The 26,529-nt window shown below is 44.9% G+C and overlaps 1 long non-coding RNA gene across 1 annotated transcript in view; it reads right to left on the bottom strand.

Annotated features, from left to right (window-relative positions):
- The window catches only part of LOC132534319 (uncharacterized), a 34,234-nt gene extending 8,231 nt beyond the window's left edge, over positions 1 to 26,003 (bottom strand). Inside the window, exon 1 of the long non-coding RNA XR_009546042.1 lies at positions 25,902 to 26,003. This is a non-coding gene — a long non-coding RNA (uncharacterized LOC132534319). The remainder of the gene's footprint in view (positions 1 to 25,901) is intronic.
- Between the last annotated feature and the right edge of the window lie 526 nt (positions 26,004 to 26,529).

Genomic DNA, 26,529 nt, shown 5'->3' with positions numbered 1-26,529 from the left:
AGAGAAATGGAGAGAGGAGGGGAAGACAAAGAGGGGGAGTGAAAGGGAAGACTCTCTTTCTCTCTCTCCCCATGTGTCCTCCAACATGTGAATGTTCTTAATTTTCCTGAATAAAGTTTAAAATTCCTTAAAATCACGCTTTCTCCTCAATTCTTCATTGAGATTACTTATGACAAACCTTAAACATGTGGGGGACAAACTCAGCCTGTAATTCCCCCCAGTACAGAATGACTTATTTTATTTAAAAAAAAAAATATATATATATATGCATATATATGAATGATAGAGAATGAGCCAGGGCACCATTGCATATCAGAGGTTAGGCTTAGGAAAAAACTAATATAGTCATGGGCCCTTTGGAATATAACTAAAATAGGCCTACTAGCTATCATCAAAACAGAGATCCCAAATCTTCATCTGCAATATTCCAGCCTTTAGGTTCATGATTAGTCAACAATTTGTTTGGCTTTATATGTTAACCCTTTTTTCATATGCCAACCAGACTTCCCTGGGCAGACAACCCAACCAATGTGTCCTGGAGCCCCACTTCCCCAGAGCCCTGCCCCACTAGGGAAACAGAGAGACAGGCTAGAAGTATGGATCGACCTGCCAACACCCATGTTCAGTGGGGAAGCAATTACAGAAGCCAGACCTTCCACCTTCTGCATCCCATAATGACCTTTAGTCCATACTCCCAGAGGGATAAAGAATAGAAAAGCTTTCAGGGAGGGGAGGGGATAAGGAGTTCTGGTGGTGGGAATTGTGTGGAGTTGTACCACTCTTATCCTATGGTTTTATCAGTGTTTCCTTTTTATAAATAAAAATTTTTTTAAATCCAAATCAAAGAAAAGGAGGGAGGGATCCCAGGAAACATCCTGTTTTTACAAAGAAAAGTAGTTTTCTCCCTGAACTGGTTTCACTTCCTGTTCCTCTTCCAGAGTGGAAAGCACAAGAGCCGGAGAGAAAGTAAGAGGAGTTGCTGAAGGAGAAGCTTGTAATCTGTCGATCCACAGCCGGGCTGTAGAGCCCACAGGAGTAACTGGCCTGGACAAAGTGGCCACAAGACATGCCTTTTTAACTTTTTTTTTCCTTTGGTGGGAGGGGGGAGGTTTATAGTTTGCAGTCGACAGTAAAACACAGTAGTTGGTCCATGTGTAACATTTCTCAGTTTCTAACCACCACCACCCCACACCTAGGTCCTCCTCCACCATCATGTTCCAGGACCTGAACCCTCCCACTGCCCCAGAGGCCTTTGCTTTGATGCAATACACCAGCTCTAGCCCAAATTCTATTTCTATATCCCCTTCTGTTCTAATTTCTCAGCTTCTGTCTATGACTGAGATCATCCCATAGTCATCCTTCTCTTTCTGGCTGATCTCGCTTAACATGATTTCTTCAAGCTCTATTCAAGATGAGGTGAAGAAGATGACTTCACTATTTTTATCAGCTGAGTAGTGCTCCATTGTGTATATAGACCACAACTTACTCAGCCACTTATCTGTTGTTGGACACCTGAGTTGCTTCCAGGTTTTAGCTGTTACAAATTGTGCTGCTATGAACATAGGTATACACAAATCTTTTTGGATGGGTGTGTTAGTTTCCTTAGGATATATCCCCAGGAGAGGAATTGCAGGATCATAGGGCAGGTCCACTTCTAGCCTTCTGAGAGTTCTCCAGACTGCTCTCCACAGGGATTGGACCAACTGACATTCCCACCAGCAGTGCAGAAGGGTTCCTTTGCCCCCACAGCCTCTCCAGCATTTGTTGCTATCTTTTCTGATGTATGACATTCTCACAGAAATGAAGTGATATCTCATTGTTGTTTTCATTTGCATTTCTCTGACAATCAATGACTTAAGCATTTTTTTCATATGTATGTTGGCCTTTTGGATGTCGTCTCTGGTGAATATTCTGTTCATATCTTCTCCCCATTTTTGAATGGGGTCGTTTTTTGTTGTTGTTGTTGCTGAGTCTGTTGAGCTCTTTATACATTTTGGTTATTAGACTCTTGTCTGATGTGTGACAATCCTTGACTTTCAGTATTACTGTGGAGTTCATTCTATGTTAGAAAAGAAAGTGGTTCTCAAGGATTAGCAGTTAATGTGAACAATAATAATATTTGTGAAGGGCTACTTACATGTCAGGAGGCTGTGAAACTCATTGGATACTCACTATGAGAAGAGATATCAGAATTATTCTTGCAGAGCTCCAGTGGCGCAATCGGTTAGCGCGCGGTACTTATACAGAATTATTCTTGCTTGGTGAGTGGCTTAATGGCTGCACAAGTGAGAATCTGAAATCAGGTCTGCAGTTCCCTTGATGATAGAATCCTACTCTCTTGCAAACCAAGCATGGAAAGCAAAGGGCCACTGGAACCCCTTGCTGGTCCTCTCAGTCCCCTCACCACAGCCCTAGGGTGAGGGGGTGTCTAAAAATCCACCCCAGCAGCTCCCCTTCCTCTGACCTCCAGAGCACACACACTTTTCTTTCTTTCTTTCTTTCTTTATTTTATTTATTCCCTTTTGTTGCCCTTGTTGTTTTATTGTTGTAGTTATTATTGTTGTTGTCGTTGGATAGGACAGAGAGAAATGGAGAGAGGAGGGGAAGACAGAGAGGAGGAGAGAAAGATAGACACCTGCAGACCTGCTTCACCGCCTGTAAAGAGACTCCCCTGCAGGTGGGGAGCCGGGGTTCGAACCGGGATCCTTATGCCGGTCCTTGTGCTTTGCGCCACCTGCGCCTAACCCGCTGTGCTACAGCCTGACTCCCCAAACACACTTTTCTAAGTCTCACACTTGGTGATAGACACCTTTGTCTCCAAGGATATTTGGGAAGGTCTAAAAACTGGCAAGCCTGAAAAGTGCACTCACTTCCCTGTTTGTTGGTCCTTTCACTTACTCAGCAGACTCTGGGTCTGTTCCTGGAATCAGAGACCCTGAGTGGACTTTCGTTATCCTCATGGCCCTGGTCCTAGCTGGCCCCCAACACACAGGAGGAAGCTTCAGTGCTGTGGTATCTCTTTCTCTCAATCCCTGTCTCTCTTTCTTTTTTAATTTTTATTTACTTATTTATTTTCCCTTTTGCTGCCCTTGTTTTGTTGTTGTTGTTGTTGTTATTGTAGTTATTATTGTTGTTGTTGATGTCGTCATTGTTGGATAGAACAAATAGACATGGAGAGGGGAGGGGAAGATAGAGAGGAAAAGAGAAAGATAGACACCTGCAGACCTGCTTCACGGCCTGTGAAGCAACCCCCTTGCAGGTGGGCTCGAAACGGGATCATTATGCTGGTCCTTGGGCTTCAAGTCACATGTGCTTAACTCGCCGTGCTATCACCTGACCCCCACCTTCTGTCTGGAAAAAAAAAACAAAAAACTTGGTTCTGATCAGTGAAGTCCCAGTTACAACAAAAATAAAAAAAAATCCAAGTAGACATCAGAAACATAGGAATGAACCAGATACTGTACGATATTCTACTGTGCAAATCATTTTTTCTTCATATTTTAAAGATATCATTTCATTATTTTCTTGTCACAAATGCTGCTGTTTGGTGTTATTTAAGCCTGAGGTTTAAATATATATATTTTCAAGTTATGTGTGTTACTTCTTCAAGCAGTTATTAAATTGTTGGGACAAAAATACATAAGTTGTTAGACCTGACTACTTAACTTAAAAAAAAACTATCTTTATCTATTTATTGGATAGAGACTTCCAGAATCAAGAGGGGGAAAGGGAGATACAGAGGAAGGGAGACAGAGACACCTGCAGCCCTGCTTCACCACTTGCAAAGCTTTCCCACTGCAGGAGGAAACCAGGGGCTTGAACCTGGGTCTTTGCATGTTGTAACATGTGCACTCAACCAGGTGCACCACCAACCAGTCCCCAACCTGACTACTTAGTAAACAAAAGTATTAAGCACAGCTTTCAGCCCAGGAAAAAGCTATAAAAGTTTTCTGAGATACCGGCACAAAAGATGGAGGAAATCAGGGGAGTTCCACTCAAAGGAAACTCCCGTCACTATTTTACTATTTGAAAGAGTAGCCATGTCTGTTCTTGGTTTTTGCTTTTGTTTTTTGTTTACTTTTTGTTTATTTTTTATATATCAGTACAAATTGCCTTCCAGAAGGCTTGTTTACCATCCAACCAAAAGAGTATGAGAGTAAAAGAAAATTTTAATTTTTTAATATTTATTTATTTATTTTCCCTTTTGTTGTCCTTGTTTTTCATTGTTGTTGTAGTTATTATTGTCCTAGTTATTGATGTCATCATTGTTAGATAGAACAGAGAGAAATGGAAAGAGGAGGGGAAGACAGAGAGGGGAAGAGAAAGACACCTGCAGACCTGCTTCACTGCCTGTGAAGCAACTCCCCTGCAGGTAGGGAGCTGGGGGCTCAAGCTGGGATCCTTATGCATATCCTTGCGCTTAACCAAGTGCGCTTAACCCCCTGCACTACCACCCAACTCCCCCCTCCCTTTTTTTTTAATCTTTTGCTTCCTGGGTTATTGCTGGGCCTTGGTGCCTGAACTACAATTCCACTGCTCCGATTGGGAAGCGACCCCCTTCAGGTGGAAAGCTGTGCTCTGGGCCATGTGCACTTAACCCTCCGGTGACTGCCCCTTAAAGGACAAATTTAAAACAACTCTAGGGGGCAGGTTGTGGTGCACCTGGTTGAGTGCATGTTACAAGGCACAAGGACCCAGCTTTGAGTCCCTGATCCCCATGTGCAGAGGAAAAGCTTTGCAAGTGATGAAGCAGAGCTGCAGGTGTCTCTCTCTCTCTCTCTCTTTCCCTCTCTATCACCATCATCACTCTTGATTTCTGGCTGTCTCTATCCAATAAATAAGTAAAGATAATTACATTTTTTTAAACCTGAGAAATGTTATGCATGTACAAACTATTGTATTTACTGTCAAATGTAAAACATTAATCCCCCAATAAAGGAAAAAATTTAAATTAAAAAAATTTAAAACAACTCTAATGTAGACGTTTCAAATATCTTCTCTCCAGAATACTGTTTTACATAGAAAATTCATGAACTTTCTCAGACCTACCATTTATTTCCATATTTTCAAATCATGCATTTTAATGTATTTAATATAGGGACTTGTGGAAAAGTGTTAGGAGAAAGAGAACCAACATATCCTGCTTAAGACAATACCAGTCATTATTTTCTGCTTTTTAACCTCCTGCATCACCTGAATTTTTGCAATGAATATATTCAAGTATGTTAGTCAGAAAAAAAAAAAAAAAACTCCTAAAAAAATCTTTCAGTGCCTTGGGATAAAATTGCACCTAAATTCCATGAATAAGGACTAAGCACACACAGTACTAAAATACCCAATGGCTGTCATCCTCCTTTTGAGAAATGAAACCCCTGGTCATAAAAATAGCCCTTGTTTGCAGCTTGGAGGGAGGGAATAGCAAAGGGAAAAGCAGAAGGAAAACTGTCTGTCTGCACGTCTAAATTCAGACTGTCTGAAGGGGCTAAAACCCAGAGATGGACCAGGCCCAGTGCCCAGATTGCCAAGTCTTCTGTGGGGAAAGGGGGCAACAGGAGATTTGACACCAGGCGTTCATGTGGGATGTGACTGAGGATTAATTTTAGAAGGTCCTGACATCCTGAGTCAGCCGAGGGTGGCCTGGTTAAAATGAGTCGGGCAAGTCACTTCAAGCTGACTATCTTCTCAAGTGCCGCAGATCTCTGGGAGGCCTTCTTCTTCAGTGAGTGCCACCATCAGAGATGACCAGCTCAAATGACATGGCCACACCAAAATTCAGAATGCTGGTGGCAGAATTTCTGTGACTAACTCAGCCAGCACCATCACGCTTGATAACTTGACTCCAGCCCTTCTGATGACACAAGGACCTATCAGGCACTTAATGTGTGTAAGCATATTGGGGGCGAGGGGAAACCTAGGTGATGGTACACTGGTTGAACACACATGTTACATTGTGTCAAGGACCCGGGTTCAAGCCCTGGTCCCCCACATGCAGGGGGAAAGCTTTAAGAATGGTGAAGCAGGGCTGCAGGTCACTCTCTCTCTTTCTCTCTCTCTCTCTCTCTCTTTCCCCTATCCTCTCGATTTCTGGATGACTCTATCCGATAAACAAAGTTAATAATTTTTTAATAACAACAAAAACATGGTGAAACAAAGATTCCCAAGCCTAATCATCCATATTTGCTAGGAAACTTACTAAAAAAAAAATACACATTTGGGGGCTAGAGTGTGGTGTCTCCAGTAGGCACACACATTACCATGTGAAAGGACCAGGGTTCAAGTCCCAAGTCCCCACCTACAAGGGGTGGGAAGCTTCATGAGCACTGAAGTTGTGTAGCAGGAATCTTCCTTTTTCTCTCCCTCTCTACCTTCCCCTTCCCTCTGAATTTCTTTGTCACTATCAAATTAAAAAGGAAAAATATTGAGATTTCCAGAACTGGCCTCATATTTTCAAAATTTAATATGTGTGTGTGTGTTGGGGGGCTGTATAGGGGCTCTACCCATTATCCAGCTTTGATAAACACAGCTCAGAGTGAGCCAGAGCTGGGCAACAGGGAACTTCCACCCTGGAGGTACTCACAGGAGCCCTTGGGGTGGCCCCAGGGAGCAGACTGTCCTAACAGCCTTGCCTGGGCTGTGCTCCCCACTCCTGGTTTGGGAGAACTGCCAGTGTGTGTGCTGAAATGACAGCAAGAGTTTGAGGGTTCCTGGAAGAAAATTGGGATGTGTGACAGAAGAGAAGCATAAACCTTAGCAAGCAGACACAAGTCAGTCTCCCTTTGCTGTTTGCAGAAATTTATCAGCCTGACCAGCTTCAGCATCAAAGAATCCTGTAAGCATCCTGAGGTGAATATCCTCTATCTTCCTACCCAGTACCAGCTCCATTCTACTTTTTAAATAAATATGTAAATAGGGGGCCAGACGGTGGCACACCTAGTTAAGCTCAAAGTGCACACAGTATGAAGCACAAAGACCTGAGCAAGGATCCAGGTTCCAACCCCGGCTCCCTACCTGCAGGAGGGATAATTTACAAGCGGTGAAACGGGTCTGCAGGTGTCTCTCTTCCTCCCTTTTTATCTCCCCTCATCTCTCAATTTCTTTCAGTCCTATGCAATAAAATGTAAAAATGACCTCCAGGAGTGTTGGATTCTTACTGAGCCCCAACGACAACCCTGGAGATAAAAATAAATAAATAAACAAATAGCACTTGAGGGCAGGCATAGATAGCATAGAGATTATGCAAAGAGATTCTCATGCCTGAGGCTCTAAATCCCAAATTGAATCCCCCCACACCCTCATACCATCATGTGAGAGACGGTTAGGTCTTCTCTTCAAAAGAACATGAAAAGGACAACTTTTTAGTACAAACATTCTTTTTATAAATTATTATCTATGATCATCCATGGCCAGTAGTTTTGTATTCTTTAGGTCAGCTCCTTGCAGTGCTTGCTAATCCTCCAGCAGAGACCCTCAGACTCTCTTCATCCTTTCCTTATTTAGGCAACAGGGAGATTGTGAGCTCTGAAGCCCAGCCCACGGGTGGAGACAGCTCTGCATCAAGTATAAAAGATGGGAGAAGGGTGAAGGGAGTGCACTGCTGCCTGACTGGCCACTGTTGGTGGCAGCCCTTTTGCAAAAGAATAAATGCCTTGCTTCAACTTCTTATTCTTTGCCTTGATATGTAATTTTAATTAGACGTCATTTACAACACCATCATAAACTGAGCAGTGCTCTGGTTTAAAAAGGGGGGAGTCGGGCGGTAGCACAATAGGTTAAGCGCACGTGGCACAAAGTGCAAGGACCAGCTTAAGGATCCAGGTTCGAGCCCCCGGCTCCCCACCTGCAGGGGAGTCCCTTCACAGGCAGTGAAGCAGGTCTGCAGGTGTCTATCTTTCTCTCCCCTTCTCTGTCGTCCCCTCCTCTCTCCATTTCTCTCTGTCCTATCCAACAATGACAACATCAATAACAATAATAGTAATAACTACAACAACAATGAAAATAAACAACAAAAGGGAAAATAAATAAATATTTAAAAAAGAAAAGGCACCTGAGCTAGGAAAACTAGCTTAGTTTCAGCTTAGTCATGTAGTCACTGGTTGGGAGTTGAACACCTGGCCCAGAGCCCTGCCCCAGGGATACTGTGACCTGGGAACCGAAAGGAAGACACACTCAATTCAGGTAGTGGCTTAGTGAGGAAGAAGACTGGGGTACCAAGTGCATTATGTGAGGTGGAAGGAGCACAAGTCACAAAGGAAAGAAAGTCTGGCAATACTTAGTCTTTTAGTTCCATCAACCAAGTTGAGACTGGGCTTCTGGGGCTGACAGAATAGCTGACTTGGATAGTGTTCTGCTTTGCTTTGTGTACAGCCCAGGTTCAAGTCCAACTTTCACTTCACTGGAGGAAGCTCAGAGTCTCTCTCTCTCTCTCTTTCTCTCTCTCTTTTTCTCTCTTTCTCTCATTCTCTCTCTCCCTGTGTGTGTGTGTGTGTGTGTGTGTGTGTGTGTGTGTGTGTGTGTGTGTCTGTCTGTCTCTTTGTCTGTCATCCTCTATCTGAAAAAAGTCACCCTGAAGCGATGACCAAAAAAAAATTGGGTTTCTGTCACTTGCAATCAAAGAGATATAACTAGTCATGCTATTAGTCAAGTTTTTTTTTTTTTTAAATATACTGCACCAGACTATGAGGAAGCAGAATATTGCTCCAGCAAAGGTGATACTGGGCATCGGCCATTTCTTTAACCCCTATTCAAAAAGAAAATGACTAGTCTGAAAGGGAAATATTAAGAACATACCTCCCCCTTCCCCACAGCCTATCAGACAGCAAGGATCTATTGAACAGGTTTTAGGCTCTGTCATTAAAGAAATTAAGAATGGTTGGATAAATTAGACAATCTTCCAAGTTGAGAGAAATTGAAGGCTAGGTTTTTGGTTGGTTCATTTTGTTTTAAATATTTTATTTATTTACTTTAAGGAGAAAGAGAAAGAACCAGACATCACTCTGGTACATGTGCTGCCAGGGGTTGAGTTTGAGACCTCATGCTTGAGAGTCCAGTGCTTTACCCACTGCGCCACCCCCCAGACCACTAATGGTCAGGGTTTGAAGGGGGCAGCTCCAGGCCATTCTCAGATCACTCCTGCAGACGGGATCTCTTCATTCCAGGAGAATCGGCAAGAACTCGTGACTTCGTGGACAATATTCAAAGGCACTGTACTGTATTCTGCTATTCTGAGCAGCTTACCTTGCTTCTCAGGAAGGGCTCAAGGTCCCTGGGGCTGCATGTCCAGGGGGAAAGATGAGCTGGCTGCTCAGCGGTGCTGAGTTACAAAGCTTAGGCCTGTGAGCCTGACTCACAGCGATTACAGCTGAGGGGCTCTAGAGGGCCTCTCTTCAGAATGACAGAGCTGGAAGGATGTCCAGCTGGCATGACTTGTAAAGCCCAAAGGATTGAACTGATTCATCCCGACAGCTTGGAAAACCCTGAGCCAGTACAATATTAGCAAGTTCATCTTTTTTTTTAATCTTTATTTATTTATTAGATAAAGACAGCCAGAAATGGAGAGGGGAGGGAAGGAGAGATAGAGAAGCAGAGAAACAGAGAGACAGAGTGGGGGAGATAGCATAATGGTTATACAAAAAGACTTTCATGCCTCAGGCTCCAAAGTCCCAGGTTCAATTCCTTCACTGCCATAAGCCAGAGCTGAGCAGCTGAGCAGTGCTGAGTCAGTCAGTTTCTCTCTCTCTCTCTCTCTCTCTCTCCCTCTCTCTCTCATAAAAACAAATAAATATATTTATTTTTTTATTTTGCATTATCTTTATTTACTGGAAAGAAACAGCCAAAAGTTGAGAGGGAAAGAGATGATAGATATATAATAGAGAAAGACAGAAAGACACCTGCAGCCCTGCTTTACCACTTGCAAAGCTTTCCCCCTGCAGGTGGGAACCAGGGGCTTGAACCTGCACACTGTAACATGGCACTCAACTAGGTGCACCACCACTGTCACCCTTTTTAAATTTTACTTATTTATATAATTATTGGATAGAGACAGAGAGAAATTGAGAGGGGGAGATGGAGAGGAAAACAGAGAGACACCTGCAGCCCTGCTTCACCACTCATGAAGCTTCCTCCCTGCAGGTTGGGGCCAGGGCCTGAACCCAGGTCCTTGCTCACTGTAATGTGTGCACTTAGCTAAGCGCAGCACCACCCAGGCCCCTGCATCTCTATTCTGACATGGTTATAGAGCCTGCAGAAACCCTTAGATGTCTCTTGCACAGATCATGAGTCATTCATGATCTATCTAGGGGCACAGATTGACCGGGCTGTCCTTGGGAGTGGAGCTTTCTAGAGCCTCATATTTTCTTCAGAAATACTCATGAATTTCTTTCTTTTTTTTTAAAAAAAATATTTATTTATTTATTCCCTTTTGTTGCCCTTGTTGTTTTATTGTTGTAGCTATTATTGTTCTTGTTATTGATGCCATTGTTGTTGGATAGGACAGAGAGAAATGGAGAGAGGAGGGGAAGACAGAGAGGGGAAGAGAAAGATAGACACCTGCAGACCTGCTTCACTGCTTGTGAAGCGACTCCCCTGCAGGTGGGGAGCCAGGGGCTCGAACCAGGATCCTTACACCAGTCTTTGCGCTTCGTGCCACTTGCGCTTAACCCACTGCGCTACTGTTTGACTCCCATGAAATTCTATTATTCTATTGGGGGTAAGTGGGTGATGGTTAAGCATGCAGCTGTTGACCCATGAGTACAACTTCTCACCTCCCCCTTGATAGATGTCTGCGTAATACTCTCACCCCCAACTTAAGTCCTTTTCCCCAAAATCATCCCCCAACTCCTCCCCACTCTCCTCCCCCAGAGTCCTTTGCTTTGGCACAGTACACCACACCCAGGGCAAGTTTCACTTTGTGTCTTCCCTTTATGTGCCTCCTTTCTTGATGGTGCCATGGAAAGCACAAAAGTATTTGATGTTGAAACTATCTTCTTGTTTTGTTTCTTAGATCATATTTAAGAAGCCATTACTAGGGGGTCGGGTGGTAGTGCAGCAGGTTAAACTCATGTGGTGCAAAGCACAAGGACTGGTGTTAGGATCCCAGTACAAGCCGCCGGCTCCCCACCTGCGGGGGGGGGGGGTCACTTCACAATCGGTGAAACAGGTCTGCAGGTATCTATCTTTCTCTCCTCCTCTCTGTCTTCCCTTCCTCTTTTGGTTTCTTTCCATCCTATCCAACAACAGTGACAGCAATTACAATAATAATAATAACAACAACAAAGAGAAACAAAAAGGGAAAAAATAGCCTCCAGAAGCAGGCACTGAGCCCCAACAATAACCCTGGAGGCAAAAAAAGCCATTACTAAATCCACACTGATAAAGATCACCTTTATGTTTTTCTTCGATGTTTTATAGTTTTACTTCTCACAACAGTCCTTTTGTCCATTTCGAGTGAGTTTTGGCATGTGGTCTGGAGAAGTGGTACAGTTCACCCTGTGGCCTGTGGATACCCAGTTTTCCCTGCACTGTTTATTGGAAGAACTGGATTTTTTTTCTATTGTATTGATTTCCCATCTTTATTAATAATCAGCTGACTGCAAATATGAGAGTTTATTCCAAGATTATCGGACATTCCATTGATTTGTATGTTAGTCCTTAAACCAGAACCACATTCTCGAATTGCTGTGTCTTTAAAAAAAAAAATTATTTGTTATCAATAGTTTGCTACAAGATCATAAGATTACAATATATAGTTCCATACCACACCCACCACCAAAGCACCAAAGTTCTGTGTCCCTACCCTCCCATCTCCCAAAGAACCAGAGTTCTCACAGGTCTTATAAACAATTTGCTCGCTTCTGTTTTTTGGCTTTTTTTTTTTTTGGCAAGTTTATGTAAATCAGATCTCTAGATTCCACATATGAGTGAAACCATCTGGTAGTTGCTTTTCTATAACTTTATTTTATTTATTTATGATTTATTTATTTATTTTGCTTTACCACCAGGGTTATCTCTAGGACTCTGTATCTGCACAGTGATTCCAATGTTCCTGACAACTTTTTGTTGTTGTTGTTCCCACGACTTTTTCTTTCTTCTTTCTTTCTTCTTCTTTTTTTTTTTTTTTTTTTTTTGCCTCCAGGGTTATTGCTGGGGCTCGGTGCCTGCACCATGAATCCACTTGCTCCTGGAGGCTATATTTTCCCCTTTTGTTGCCCTTGTTGTTTTTTATTGCTGTTGTTATTGATGTTATTGTTGTGGGACAGAACAGAGAGAAATCAAAAGAGGAGGGGAAAACAGAGAGGGGTAGAGAAAGATAGACACCTGCAGACCTGCTTCACAGTTTGTGAAGTGACTCCCCTGAATGTGGGGAGCCAGGGGCTCTAACCTAGTTCCCTACACAGGTCCTTGTGCTATGTGCTTAACCCACTGCGCTACCACCCAGCCTCCTCGCCTTTTTCTATTAGAGATAGATAGAAATAAAGAAGGAGTGAGAAAGAGAGAGAGAGAAAGACCTGCAGCAAAGTTTCATTATGTATGAGGCTTCTAGTCCTTGCATATAGTACAATACTGAATGAGAACAGTAAAGGCATCTTTTCTTGTCATGTTCCTAATCTGTGGATAAATGCAACCATCTTTCACTATTAAGCATGATGATGTCCCCTGTGTTTTGTTTTCATTTGCATAGTGGAAGCCCTGTTTTTAGACTCCCTGCTACTTTTAGTTTGTTGAGTGTTTCATCATGAAAGGGTGTTGGAATTCATTGATTTTTTTCTTTGGTTTTTGTTTTGTTTTGTATCTGGTCTATTGCAACAATGCTTTGGCTTTTATGAATTTCTTGAAATCTATTGTAATGTAGAATCACATTAGGTCTTTAGAGAATCATCCAAATAGACAAGTCTACCTACTTGGAACAAAAGAAAGAAAGAAAGAAAGAAAGAAAGAAAGAAAGAAAGAAAGAAAGAAAGAAAGAAAGAAAGAAAGAAAAGAGAAAAAATTCAAACAAAAGAAGTATTAGTGCTCTGGGAGGTGGCAGGGTGGATGAAGCACTGGACTCAGAAGCATGAGGTCCCGAGTTCAATCCCCCGGCAGCCCATGTGCCAGAGTGATGTCTCGTTCTTTCTCTCCTCCTATCTTTGTCATTAATAAACAAATAAAATCTTTTTTAAAAAAATTAAGTATTACCTTTGTGTGTGGAAATAAAGAGGCATATAAAGTAAGACTACATGATACATGAAATTGCTTGCTAGCACTTGCAAACAAAAATACGCACAAATTGTTTTATTTGCCTATTTAGTTATTTGCTTGTTTTGAATAAGGAGATCTCTTTTCTTTAAATGTGCATGCTTTAGAAAGACACCTCCCCACTCTGAAGTATGGAGATTGCAGGCCCATTTTAAAGGAGATAGTAATGTAAATCCCTGGTTTTCATATGTGAAATCAATCCTAACTTCTGGGGACAAATCACAACTGGTCATGGTGGCTGAATCATTTCAAATGTTGCTGGGTTGCTGCTTTTTTGTCTTGCTCCAAGTAAGTAGACTTGTCTATTTGAATAATTCTCTAAAGAACTAATGTGATTCTCTTTAGCAATACAATTCAAGAAATCCACAAAAGCCAAAAGATTGTTGCAATAGACCAGGTGGCTGATATAAAACAGGACAAAATGTTTAATAAACAGGAACCTCTTCTTTTTCTTTATCCTGTTCAGGCCTCATGTAAGACTTCTTTTTTTTTTAAATTTTTTATTTAAGAAAGGATTAATGAACGAAAACATAAGGTAGGAGGGGTACAACTAAAACCTGGAAGCAACCCAGGTGCCCAACAACAGATGAGTGGCTGAGAAAGCTGTGGTATATATACACAATGGAATACTATGCAGCTATCAAGAACAATGAACCCACCTTCTCTGACCCATCTTGGACAGAGCTTGAAGGAATTATGTTAAGTGAACTAAGTCAGAAAGATAAAGATGAGTATGGGATGATCCCACTCATCAAACAGAAGTTGATTAAGAAGATCTGAAAGGGAAACTAAAAGCAGGACCTGATCAAATTATAAGTAGGGCACCAAAGTAAAAACCCAGTGGTGAGGGGTAGACATGTAGCTTCCTGGGCCAGTGGGGGGTGGGAGTGGGCGGGAGGGATGCACAGTCCTTTGGTGGAGGGAATGGTGTTTATGTACACTCCTAGCAAAATGTAGACATATAAATCAGTAGTTAATTAATATGAGGGGGAAAATCAATTGTATGTCTCAAAGTTTCTCAAAACACAAACTGAATCATGTAAGACTTCTAAGGTCTTACTTCCCCTAGGTCTGTGCTGTCCTGATGCTCCCAGGGGCTCTAACCCTCACCCCTCCCCCTTGGCCTGCACAGCCCAACAGGCTGCTTTGCTCCAGAGCTCTTGGGCCTGTGGTCTGTGTTCCTGTGCCTCAGTCTTCTTGGCAGCTCAGTATGTGGAGTCAGTCACAGCAGTGGCTGGAGACTTCCAGAGTTTCTTGGCAGTTGAGGCCTTCATGTCTCATCTGTATCATCAGGCTTGATACCACAGGGGTGGGAGGCCCATTGTTTCTGCATTCCATCAAGTCAAAAGCGGGAAAGTTCAACACACAGAGCTGGGCAGGCTGGCTTTAGCCACGCCCCTCCAGCCTCAGTGAACGAGTCCCTTTCCAGCAGTGACTTTGGCCTTTCCACCTCTGGCTACAGGAAAAGCCCCCAGACAGTTTGTTCAAATTCTCAGCAAGGTTCCCGGGTGTTGCTGTCCACTCCTGGCTGGGGTGACCAGGCTCGAACTGGACCCTGATAAGAAGGGCAAAGCGAGGCCTTGAATCTCCTGAATAGAAATGAGTAACTCCTCTCAGGTTGAGGAATGCTGTGGCCAGCACTCACTCACTCATGAGAAGGACACTTCCTCATGTCCTCTTGCGCAAAGGAGGGCAGCAGCCAAGCTCCACAGCTCCCACTCAGGTGGCGTCTCAGACGCCCCAGCCCCTGCAACATGGCGACTGCCAAATGTACATAGATGTGGCTTTGTCTGTATGTCACCGTGAGGCAGGACTTTGAAGGCAAGCTGTGGAGGAGAGTGGGCAGGAGCAACAAGCACAAAGGACTGGGCTCATCAGTAGCCCAGGTTCTGAGAAAGCTTTTGGGATCCTGAGGCCATGTGTGCACCTCAGGTGCATGTTCATAGCCCGTGGGTCCCTCCTGCAAAGACGGGAGGCTCCCAAATCCTGTATCAGTGCATCGTGGTTCCTAGTCACTAAGGAAATGCACAAGGGAGGCTAGGTGGCAGTGCACCTGGTTAAGCACACACATTACAGTGTACAAGGACCCGGGTTCAAGCCCCAGATCCCCACCTGCAGGGGAAAAGCTTCACAAGTGGTGAAGCAGGGCTGCAGGTGTCTCTTGGTCTCTCTCCCTCTCTATCAACCCTTCCCTCCTCAATTTCTCTCTATATATTCAATAATAAATAAATAAATTTTTTATAATTTTTTTATTATTTATTTTTCCCTTTTGTTGCCCTTGTTGTTTTATTGTTGTTGTAGTTATTATTGTGGTTGATGTCGTCGTTGCTGGATAGGACAGAGAGAAATGGGGAGAGGAGAGGAAGATGGGGGGGAGAAAGAGAGACACCTGCAGACCTGCTTCACCGCCTGTGAAGAAACTTCCCTGCAGGTGGGGAGCCGCGGGCTTGAACCGGGATCCTTATGTTGGTCCTTGCACTTCACGCCACGTGCGCTTAACCTGCTGCGCTACCACCCGACACCCAAATAAATATTTTTTAAAAAGGAAATGCACAAGGTGCACAGACAGAGGCCATGAGCTCCAGATGGGTGGCATATACAGGATTCTGGCTGCGGAAGCAGAGGTGTGTTTGGAGAGCACTGCAGGCTGCAGGGACTGGCTAGGGAGCCCAGGGTGAGAGTGGGGAAGGCTCGCAGCAGGGTGCCCAGGCACTGAAGTCACCGGAGAGGATGGACACCCGCTGCCATGCTCCCTGGGTCCTCAACTCGTCCACAGGGATAGATCGTCTCTGGCAGCAATACCTAGTCAGCTGACCCTGGATCTTGGGGCTTCCCCTGAATACCCAGGAGTGAGGAGGGCAAGGACAGGCCTCCTGCAGACACATAGTGGAGGCTGCGGCTGTAGGACAAGTGGGCCTGAAGGGGGCGCTGCTCAGGAGACTGCCGGACTGTAACCAGGACTGAAACCACTGGTAATAGAACTCTGCACACATATGCATACATGTTGCTGGATGTATACACATGGATGAATACATATATGCATGCATGCTGTTTAGTGTGTGTGTGTGTAACATTTTATATAAGGGCCAGGTGGTGGTGCACCTGGTTGAGCACAATGCATAAGGACTTGGGTTTAAGCCCCTGGTCCCACCTTCAAGGAAAAAGCTTTGCAGTGCAGGTGTCTCTCTCCCTCTCTCCCTCCCCCTTCCCTCTCAATTTCTGGCTGTCTCTATCCAGTAAATAAAGATAATAAAAAAGAAAAGATGGAGAGAGGATGACCCGCCACAGGCCTTGGGATGCGTCCACCGAGAGATTCTCAAAGTGTAGTCCAGAGGAGCTGAAAACGCATGAGACCCGGGTAGAGGCCTGTGAGGTCAAAAGCATTTTCAGATACTGAGACGCTCCAGGTTTATCTCACTGTTTCAGCATTTATGTAGCTGGATGCAGACCACAGTGGTTAAAACTCTGAGGACTTTGGCAGAACTTTTACAACACTTGCAAACAGTCATTTGATTCTCTACCTCAAGCACACTTTTTTTTTTGCCTCCAGGCTTATTGCTGGGGCTCAGTGCCTGCACCATGAATCCACTGCTCTTAGAGACCATTTTTTTCTCCTTTTGTTGCCCTTGTTGTTTTATCATTGTTGTGGTTATTATTGTTGTTGTTGCTGTCGTTGGATAGGATAGAGAGAAATCGAGAGAGGAGGGGAGACAAAGAGGGAGAGAGAAAGATAGACACCTGCAGACCTGCTTCACCGCTTGTGAAGCAACTCCCCTGCAGTTGGGGAGCTGGAGGCTCGAACCGGGATCCTTACACTAGTCCTTGTGCTTCGAGCCACTTGCACTTATCCCGCTGCACTACCACCCGACTCCCTGACGCACACTTCTTAAAATACCAGTTCCTCTAAAAATTCTCTTTGACAAAGCAGTAAAATTTTTTTATTTAATTTTTTTTATTGTGGCCAGGGTTATTGCTGGGACTCAGTGTTGGCACTACGAATCCACTGTTCCTGGTGGTCATTTTTTCCTATTTTACTGGATAAGACAGACAGGAATCGAGACAGGAGGGGGAGGAAGAGAGGGAGAGAGAGAGGTAAACACTTGAAGGCCTACTTCAACACTTGTGAAGCATGTCTGCTTCAGGTGGGGAGCAGGGGCTCAAACTTGAGTCCTTGTGCTTGGTAATATGTACACTTAATTGGGTGTGCCACCAGGCCCACCCCTCACCAATTTTTCTTTAAATCTTTGACCAACTTTTTCAGTTAGAGAGAGGCAGAGACTGAGGGCAAGAAATCACAACAGCCAAACTTCCCACAGTGCAGTGAGAGCTGGACTGGAGTCTGGGTCGCACACTTAACAGAGCAGACACCTCCCGGGTGAGCTAGCTCAGAGTCTCCAAACATACTGACGTACTAACTTGTGGTATTAAATGTAAGTCGTCGGAATAAAAGTCCTATGGGTTGGTTTGCGTCTCCAGTCAAAGTGAACACCATTTTCTCCTGAAAGAACGAGACCTCCTTTTACTTGAAAGATTAACTGGAAGATACACAATGGCTGTTCAGACTTGGCTGTTTGACAGACATTTCCTCAAGATGAGCACAGTGCGCCTGTCACTCCGAGGGAAGCAACAACAGTGTTCACACTTTGCAATACCATTTGAACACCCAGGCAAAACATGAATTGTGCAAGACGTCGGCCACCCCAGCATGACAGTCTATAAACGGTTGGAGGTTTCTCTGTTGAGATCAGCAGCAATGTTGGTGAATTTAATATTTTGATATTGTAAGATGAAAAGCAGCAACACTATTGGATTAGAAAGGGAAAGCTTCCCCTGGCCACTCTTGGCTCTTTCCACGCAAGTCACGGGACAGAGCAACAGGAAGGACAAAGTCAGTTTTCTGTTTGGGGAGCATTCAGGACTGCAGACTTGCCAGTGAACAGAGAGGTCAGTCCAGCTACCTTCTAGAAAAGAAGTGATGCAGGTGTGAATAAACTTTAAGACAAAAACAATTGGGGCTGGCCGGTAGTGCATCTGGCTGAACAATCACATTACTGTGCACAAGGACCCGGGTTCAAGCCCCCGGTCCCCACCTGCAGGGGGAAAGCTTTGCGAGTGGTGAAGCAGGGCTGCAGGTGTCTCTCTCCCTCTCTATCACCCCTTCCTTCTTGATTTCTGTCTGTCTTTATACAATAAATAAATAAATATAATAAAAATAGAATCATTAAAAAAAAACCAGCTGTGCTCAGAAAAGTGAAATGAGGTTTGATGGTTTGAACTCCATCCTGGTGTGTGGTAAAGCATGTATATATATCAGGGTGGAACACTGCAGCCTCCAGACTCACACAGTATTACAAACCAGTGGCATTAATAAACTTTTATAGTGTGTCTTTTCATTTTATTTATATTTTTTATTGCTGCCAGGGTCATCGCTGGGTCCTGGTGGCCAATTTCTTTCATCCTTCATTTTTCTTTTCTTTTAATTTTTATTAGTTATTTAATATTGATGTACAAAATTAAAAGATAGCAGGGGTCTAATTCCCACCACCAGAGTTGTGTGTCCCCATTCCCTCCACTGAGAACTGTAGTAGTTCTCCCAAGGTCACAGATATGAGCAGACTATTATTTTTGTGACTATCTATATTTATATATATTTGCCTTTTTTTCTTTTTGACGGAGATAAAGAGCATGGGGGAGAGAGAGAGAGAGAGCACTGCAGCAGGGCTTTACTGTTTGTGAAGCAGGTGGGGGCAAGGAGACTTGAACCTGGGTCCTTCTGCATAGCAATGTATGTACTCTACCAGATATGCCATTGTTCAACCCCTGTATGTATGTGTTATTTATTTATTTATTTATTATTAGATAATGATATAGAAATTGAGAGGGAAAGGGAAGATAGAGAGACAGAGAGAGACCTACAACCCTGCTTCACCACACATGAAGCTTTCCCCTTGCAGGTAGGGAGCAGGGTGCTTGACTAAATGTGTCCATTTATTCCCTCCTTCTCCTCTCTTTGTTTTTCTCCTCCTCCTTCTGCTTTTGAATTTTTAAAAATATTTTATTTATTTATTTATTTATTTATTGGATAGAGATAGCGAGAAATCAGGACTGGGTGGTGGGAAACCTGGCTGAGTGCACATGTTACAATGCACAAAGACCCAGGTTCGAGTCCCCGGTCCTTACCTGCAGGGGTGAAGCTTTGCAAGTGGTAAAGCAGGTCTGCAGGTGTCTCTCTGTTTCTCTCCCTCTCTATCTTCTCCCCTTCTCAATTTGTCTCTCTCCTATCAAATACAAATAGAAAGGGGGGGAGGAAAGGAAAAAAACTGGCTGCCAGCAGCAATGTCTTCGTAGTGCTGGCACCAAGCCCCAGTGATAATCTTGGTGGCAAAAAACAAAACAAAACCAAGTCTGACAGAAGCAGTACAACTGCTCGATGTATGAACAGGCTTTGGGTTCCCCAAATCCAGCTTGGTACTTCTTCTTCTTCTAGCGTTTGCCCTTCTTTCGTAGCCAGTTAATGGCTTTGAAAGTGACTGGGATCCATGTGGATTCAGTCGGCTAGGAAGGATCGTCAGTTTCCCCAATGAATGGGTACTCACGGGATGCACCACGGGAAGGTGCACCACGATCCAATGCATCCCAAGCTTGGTACTGAAACACAAGATCAGAATCCACAGCCACTTCTCCAATGTTTCTTAAAGTAAGTAGAGAAAGGGATGGGTCTTTTCTGAATCATCTTGTTATCACATAACTATTTACAAGACAATTTTCATGTGAGTATGTTTGCTTAACTCCCCGTGAGACACCCCCCACCACTGCCACCACCAACCACCCCACCCCCCCAACGTCACACATGGGGTCCCTCTTTGCTTCCTCCCAGATGCAGAGGAAGGGCTGCGTCTTATAAACTGTCTCCCTAATGGTTTCATACTTGGCAACCAGACAGCATAAGGGATTTTTCAAATTCTTACACCAAGTACATTTTCTCTTCCATTCCTTTCTGAGAACTAATAGCAGCCAAGAACGGAACTGTGGCCATGTTTTGAGGAGAGATACACTGAAGTGTCTGAGAGAGGCGTATAATGTCTGCCACAGACATTCACATGAACACACACACACCCTGCACGAAGCTAAGGAGGTAGTTTACAGGGCCAGGTGGTGACATGGCAGCTTAAGCACTCACATTACAGTGTGCAAGGACCCGGGCTTAAGCCCCGGGTCCCCACCTGCAGGAAGGAAGTTTCATGAGTAGTGAAGCAAGGCTTCAGGTGTCTCTGTCTGTCTCTCTCTAGCTATCTCCCCCTACCCTCTCAATTTCTCTCTGTCTCTATCTAATAATAAATAAATAAATAATATTTTTAATGTATTGCACCAAAATAAAAGACTCTGGGAAGGAGGAGAAAGAGGAGGAGAAGGAGAAGAAGAAATAGGCTTTCACTGTACACTTCTTTCAGCTTGTCTGTAGGCTTAAAACTCTTCAAAATTAAATATAAAGGGAAAGAAATTTTTTTTGGGGGGGAGTCTTAACAGCTACCACCACCATTCATCCCAGATTACCTCCATCCACCTCCCACCTGTGAATGGACGTGGGGTTTATGTTCCCTCCTCCCGAGCTTTCATGGGTTTTCACCGCCTTCTGGAATCTGCCATAGCTGCAGTTTTCAAGAAACCAAGGTGCCTGATCTGAGATAGGGGGGTCTTAACGTTTCCTCAGCCTCCCACATTCCTGGGGAAGATGCTGCTAGGATTGGCTCACAGAAATATCACAAAGGGCTGGGGAGACAGCAAAGAGACTCTCAGGCCTGAGTCTCCAAAGTCCCGGGTTCAGTCCCAAGCACCATCGTAAGCCAGAGCTGAGTTGTACTCTGGTAGCTGTCTCTGTGTGTCTTTCTCTGTGTCATTAAAAATAAGTAAATAGGAAGTCGGGTGGTAGCACAGCAGGTTAAGTGCACGTGGCATGAAGCTCAAGGACCAGATCAAGGATCCCGGTTCCAGCCCCTGGCTCCCCACCTACAGGGGGTTGCTTCACAAGTGGTAAAGCAGGTCTACAGGTGTCTATCTTTCTCTCCCTTCTCTGTCTCCCCCTCCTCTCTCAATTTCTCTCTGTCTTATCCAACAACAGCAACAGCTATAATAATAACAACTACAACAAGGGCAAGAACAACAGCTATAACAATAGCAACTACAACAAGGGCAACAAAATGGGAAAAAATAGCCTCCAGGAGCAGTGGTTCTAAGTGCAGGCACCGAGCCCCAGCAATAATACTGAACTAACTAACTAAATAAATAAATAAATAAAATATTGAGGGAGGAAGGAAGGAAAAGAAAGAAAGGAAGGAAGGAAGGAAGACAGGCAGAAAGAGAGAGAGAGATAAAGAAAGAAAGGAAGGAAGAAAGAGAGAAAGAAAGAAAGAAAGAAAGAAAGAAAGAAAGAAAGAAAGAAAGAAAGAAAGAAATGGAGGGAGGGAGGAAGGAAAGAAGAAAGAGAGAGAGAGGGAGGGAGGGAAGGAAGGAAGGAAGGAAGGAAGGAAGGAAGGAAGGAAGGAAGGAAGGAAGGAAGGAAGAAAGGAAGGAAGGAAGGAAGGAAGGAAGGAAGAGAGAATAGAGAGAGAGAAAAGAAAGGCCACAGAGAGGTCCTGGCCTGGTGGCGCACAGCTGACCCTGTCCTAGCTCCCAGGCAGCTGTGCAGCAGCTCCATCTTGTGGTGAACCCGAGGTAGCACCTAGCTCCCCTCAGGGCTTGTCCCCAGTGGCCCCTCAGCCCTGGGTCCTGGGTGGCTGCCGCCTGTCATACCTGCTGACTGCATGGGTAGCCCAGATGCAAACCCACACCTGTGGCCTCCTCGCATTATGATGTGTGAAGCAAACTATTTAGCCTTTCTGAGTTTCCATTTTTTTATTTTATTTTATTTTATTTTACCAGATCTCAGCTCTGGTTTATGATGGTGCAGGGGACTGAACCTGAGACTTTGGAGCCTCAGGCATGAGAGTCTGTTTGCATAACCATTATGGAATCTACCCCTGCCCCTGAGTTTTCATTTTCTTATCTGAACAATAAGAATCTGGGGGCCAGGTGGTACTGCACACAATTGAGTGCACACATCACATCCATGCACAAGGACCAGGGTTTGAGACCCTGATCCCCAGTTACAGGAGGGACACCTTGTAAGTGGTGAAGTAGGTCTGCAGGTGTCTTTTTTTATTATCTTTATTTAATGGACAGAGACAGCCACAAATCGAGAGGGGGGAGAGAGACAGAGAGACATCTGTAGTACTGCTTTACCACTCACAAAGCTTTTCCCTTCCAAGTAGGGACCAGGGGCTTGAACCCTGTGCATTGTAACATGTGCACTCAACCAGGTGCGCCACCTCCCAGCTCCCAGGTGTCTATCTGTCTCTCTCCTTTTTATCATCATCATCATCATTATTTTATCCCAGAGCACTGCTCAGCTCTGGTTTATGATAGTGCAGGGGAATGAACCTGGGACTTTGGAACCTCAGGCATGAAAATCTCTTTGCATAACCATTATGCTATCTACCCCCATCCTCTCTCTTTCCTTCTCTTTCCCCTCCACTCTCAATTTCTCTCTGTTCTTTCAAATAATATAGAGAGACCAAGGACAAAATGGCTGCTGGGTGTGGTGAATTTGTAGTGTCAGCACCAGGCCCAGAGATAAACCTGGTGACAATAATAATAATAGTAATAAACATAAAAACAAAAAGCAAGGGTCTTAAGAGCATCTTAGGGTACTGAGGTGAAAACTAAGAGAGAAAAGCAGATGAAGTTTCCTGGAAAATAGTGAAGCTGCCTTTAAGGGCAGTAGTCCTCTGTTGCTGTATTATTTTATTACATATGAGAAAAAATAATTCACACTAGACTGGGAGAGAAAAACAAGTGAAGGCGGGGTTAGACAGCATAATGGTTATGCAAAGAGACTCTCATGCCTGAAGCTCTGAAGTCCCAGGTTCAATCTACCCCACCCCCATAAACCAGAACTGAGTAGTGCTCTGGTTAAAAAAAAAAAGGAAGGAAGGAAGAAAGAAGAAAGAGAAAGGGGAAAGGAAGGAAGGAAGAAAAAAGAAAAAGAAAGATAAGCCAGAGCTCCACTCTGATACTTGGGGTGATGGGGGGATCAAATTGGGAGCCTCGGAAATGTAAGGCCTGCTCCAAACCAGTTGGGCCATTTCCCCAGCTACCCTGTTGCTTTGAACTCTCACCGCCAGAGCAGCCCCAGGCATCTGTAGAGAAAACTGTGTGCAGGGGTGCCCAGGACAGTAGAGGTGGCAGGACGTTTGCACTCCATTTGCAAATATGCCAGAGGAGAGGACAACAAGCCTCCCTGTCTCTCCCCAGATCTCCCCCCATCCACACTTAAGTCAGCAGCACACTGGATGAAGAGGCTCTGGGAACACCATGACACTGGCATGCAGGAGACCTGAAACTGCCCGCCCAGAGAAACCACCCATGAGCCCAGTGCAGACCTCTCCATGGTGGGTCCAAAGAACCTGGGCTGTGCCAACACCCAGCAGGCATCCAGAGCACCAAGGCCAGAGAACCACTGTGCACATGTGAGGGTCTGTGGAGGGGCGGGGGATCAGGCATGGAGGCCTGGAGCAGTACAGTGGGAGGCCCAGATCCCACCGGGGGCCAGGCAGCTGCAGCGATCAGATCCATATGTCCTGGCATGAACATGGAGATTGTAGCAGCCAGAATCCACACAGTGCCCACAGTCAGTCAACATAAGAGTTTGAGAAACCAGGAGATAAAAATCATCCATTTGGCAGGATAATAGGCTAAGCCCAACAGAGATAAAATATGGCAGGGGGAGAAATGAAGGGAATGGGAACGCCCATAAAATTCTGTTCACATGGGAGGGAAAGCCAGGCTGTCTTCCTCAGAGAATGCCAGGAGGACCGACAGCCGTTGGAAGCTGAGGGACTATCCCCACCCTGACTGAGTCAGTGGGGTGTGTGACTCCCATGATTAGGGAGGTGCTGGCCAGCCTGACACCAGAGCTGGTCATGTCACAGCCTCTCATGAGTCCATGGTCAAGCTCTGAACAACATATGCTGTCAAATGGAACACAGCCAAAGGACAGACAAAGGGACTGGATAGAGTCCAGTAGAATCACTCTGGCATGCAAGACTCACCCAGGCTTGAGTCTCTGACCACTACCTGGGGTCACAGACAAAGGGCAAGTTTCATGAGTGGTGAAGCAATGTCTCTCTCTCTCTCTCCATCTCTCTCCTGTTCTTTTTCACCTTCTATATCTCTCATATGTCTAAAGAAGGAGAAGTTATCAGAAGCAGTGTGGTCTTACAGGCACCAAGCCACAGAGAAACCCTGTCAAAAAGATAGATAGTGTCTATAGCCATACCACCCTGAACACGCCCGATCTCGTCAGATAGACAGGTAGATAGATGATAGATAGATAGATAGATAAATGGATATAGGCCAGGTGGTAGTGCACCTGGTTAAGCACATAGTACAGTGCACAAGGAACTGCATTCAAGCCCCTGGTCCCCACCTACAGGAGGAAAGCTTCATGAATGGTGAAGCAGGGCTGCAGGTGTCTCTCTGCCTCTCTCTCTTTTATTTATTTATTTCTCTATCTATCTATCTGGGTAGAAACAGAGATAAATCAAGAGGAAAAAGGGAGATAGAGAGGGAAACAGAGAGACACCTGCAGACTTGTTTCACCACTCATGAAGCGAAAGCAGGTGAGGAACAGGGACTTGAACCCAGATCCTTCTGCATTGTAACATGTGCACTTAACTAGGTACACCACTACCTGTTCCCCCACCCCTCACTCCCTATCTCACCTTTCCTCTTGAAGCCTCAGTGTCTCTATCCAATAAATAAAACTGATTAAATAAAAAATAAGGCCTCAAGATTGCTGAGTGTTAGTCAATGTCAAGCACTGGACAGCATTGAGGAAGCCTGATCTGGACAGACTAGAAGCCCTGAAGTTCTGCCTCGACATTCAGAGACCACTCCTGATTCTTGTTGCTCACTCCAGTGCCTTTAAGCAGGATGCCAGTGAGAGAGGTGGGGGAAGGGGCAGGGAGATGAGAAACTATTCCCATGAGTCAACAGCTGTACCATAATCCAAGCATCCCCATAAAAGCAAGAGAGGAAGAGGGAGAGTGTGTGCAGCCCAGAACAGTAAGTGAGGAGAGGCCTGGAGCTCAAACTTGGCATGCCACCCACTGCTCCCTGCACGGACACCCACAAGACAGGCCTCTCTCAGAGCCCCCGGTCCCCAAACCATCTATTTGTAGAAATGGCTCCCATACTCCAAAGGAGGGTGTTCCTTCTATCTCCAACAAAACAAAACATGTTTTTTACTTTTAAACAAATCATTCTTTTCTCTCTTACAAAACAGTGATGCTTGGGGGGTGTGGGGCCCTGGGGGCTATGCTGACATGCACCCCAGTGGGATCCCAGCTGTCAAGGCCTCTCAAATCCCACCCAGGCTGGGGGGAGGGGCCTTTGCAAGCCCACTGTAATGCTAGGCTTTCACTGAAGCTGTAATTTTAAGCCCATGTGTGGTTCTATCAACACAACCACCACCCACACAGCTGGCATTTACCAGCCCAGGCAGGGTAGCACCAAGCTCTCAGGCTTTGTCCACACTCACAGGGGTAAGTCTTCCCTGGAAGCCACCTTACTTGGGGGGACAGGGCCTCTTCCTTCCCGCGGTCCCTTCACACACGGTGACCAAAGCAGAGCTGACTCCTTGGCATAGAGACCGAGGATCAAACAGGGCAGGAGAGGCTGACTGGTTCTCGGTATCCCAGAGCTAAATTAGAGCCATTGTAAAAAACAGCATCTGGGGGGTCAGGTGGTAGCATAGCGTATTAAGCGCAGGTGGTGCGAAGCACAAGGACCGGTGTAAGGATCCCGGTTCAAGCCCCTGACTCTCCACCTGCAGGTGAGTCGCTTCACAGGTGGGAAAGCAGGTCTGTAGGTGTCTATCTTTCTCTCCCCCTCTGTCTTCCCCTCCTCTCTCCATTTCTCTCTAACATGTCCTATCTAACAATGACGACATCAATAACAACAACAATAATAACTAAACAACAATTAAAAACAAGGGCAACAAAAGGGAAAATAAATATATTTTTAAAAATTAAAAAGAAAAAGAAAATAGCATCTGACAGTGACTACAGTCTTCTTCCACTGCTCTGTGCCACCCCAGGAGATGACACAGCGTGGGGTGTGGGGCCATGACCGTCACTCATGACACTCACTCTGGGGCCAAGGCTCACTCAAAGTCTCCCTGCCTACTTTTGCCTATTT

Source organism: Erinaceus europaeus, chromosome 18, assembly GCF_950295315.1.
Source record: "Erinaceus europaeus chromosome 18, mEriEur2.1, whole genome shotgun sequence".
Taxonomy (NCBI): Eukaryota; Metazoa; Chordata; class Mammalia; order Eulipotyphla; family Erinaceidae; genus Erinaceus; species Erinaceus europaeus.
The sequence above is the reverse complement of the archived record's forward strand: the minus strand, read 5'-3'. Positions and strand labels throughout refer to the sequence as shown.